Source organism: Jatropha curcas, chromosome 9, assembly GCF_041381405.1.
Source record: "Jatropha curcas cultivar XTBG-Jc1 chromosome 9, XTBG_Jcur_1.0, whole genome shotgun sequence".
Taxonomy (NCBI): Eukaryota; Viridiplantae; Streptophyta; class Magnoliopsida; order Malpighiales; family Euphorbiaceae; genus Jatropha; species Jatropha curcas.
This window is the reverse complement of record NC_143159.1, coordinates 16,301,323-16,302,712: the sequence shown is the minus strand read 5'-3', so window position 1 is coordinate 16,302,712 and position 1,390 is coordinate 16,301,323. Positions and strand designations below refer to the sequence as shown.

At 37.1% G+C, this 1,390-nt stretch overlaps 1 non-coding gene across 1 annotated transcript; it reads right to left on the bottom strand.

Moving 5' to 3' along the window:
• Window positions 1-697: 697 nt before the first annotated feature.
• Window positions 698-804, bottom strand: LOC149493708 (small nucleolar RNA R71). Its single transcript, XR_016322774.1, has one exon. It is a non-coding gene; the product is annotated as a small nucleolar RNA R71 (small nucleolar RNA).
• Window positions 805-1,390: the final 586 nt, after the last annotated feature.

The window sequence follows — 1,390 nt, the reverse complement described above, 5'->3', positions numbered from 1 at the left end:
TGTAGAGAGAGTAAGTAGAGAGTGTAGTATATTGTAGAGAGAGTAAGTAGAGAGAGTTGAGATTTTTTTGTAATGAATTTGTAAATAAAATGAGGTATTTATAATAAATCCAAAAATTCATTTTTCCAAAAATACCCTTGAAACTAGCCGTTATGTAACCGTTTATGGCTGTTGGGAGGGGTAATTAAGAGATTTCACAACAAAATTTTTTTTTAAAAAAAAACCAGGTCTGACAGTTACAATGGCTAGAACCGCCAGTTCAAACTGATTCGAACCGGCGGTTCTAACCGGCGGTTCCAGTCCGGTTCCGACCGTTTCTCTGGAACCGCCAATTCTGGTTCCTAATTTTCTGGAACCGAAATTTTTCGGTTCCGGTTCCGGTTCGTCCCGGTTCTGGTTCTCACCGGTTCCGGGCCGGTTTGAACCGACGGTTCTAGTTCCCGGAACCGTAATATGGCCATGCTTAGGTTTGCCTAGTGAAGATCCTAATGCCTATATCACAAATTTCCTGAAAATTTGTGATACTTTCAAACAGAATGGTGTCTCTGAAGATGCAATCAAATTAAGACTTTTCCCTTTCACTCTTAGGGATAAAGCAAGATCCTGGTTACAATCATGTCCCGCTGGAAGTTTCACAACATGGGATGAATTAGCTCAAAAGTTCTTAGCAAAATTCTTTCCATCGTCAAAAACCACAAAGCTGCGCAATGAGATAATGACATTTGCTCATCATGATCAAGAGAGCTTGTATGAAGCTTGGGAAAGATTTAAGGACTTGTTGAGAAAGTGCCCACATCACAGTTTGCCTAAGTGGTTACAGGTACAAACTTTCTATAATGCATTATCTCCTAACATCAAAATCACTTTAGATGCAGCTGCAGGTGGATCCTTTGAAAAGAAAGGAATTGATGAAGCATATGAGTTAATAGAAGAGATGGCAAGCAATAGTGTAACACCCACCGACCAATCCCGGAGAACCAGATGGTGGATGCCACAATCGGTGCCAGAGAACCGTCTTATGTCACTTATTAAAGCTAGATCACAAATTAGAAGTGTTTAAATTTTCATAAGGAGGCAAGTAATTAACATTTTATTTTATTTTTTTTTTGTTTTTCCAAAAATAATGTTTAAGGAAATTCCTACGAAAATTTCGCAAGAGTTTCCCCTAAAAATTAACTTGCCACACAAAGAAAATATACACACTTCCAATTTTCTCCAAACCCCCAAAACTCCAATTCAACACAACATACCACAAGCACTTCTAAATATCCATCAACATACGCATAATATTCGAAATACATTCTTTTCAAGGAATCTATAATCATCATACACCAAAAATATAATAAAATGTTATTTCCTTAAATAATCATAACTCGTAATACAATAGAAA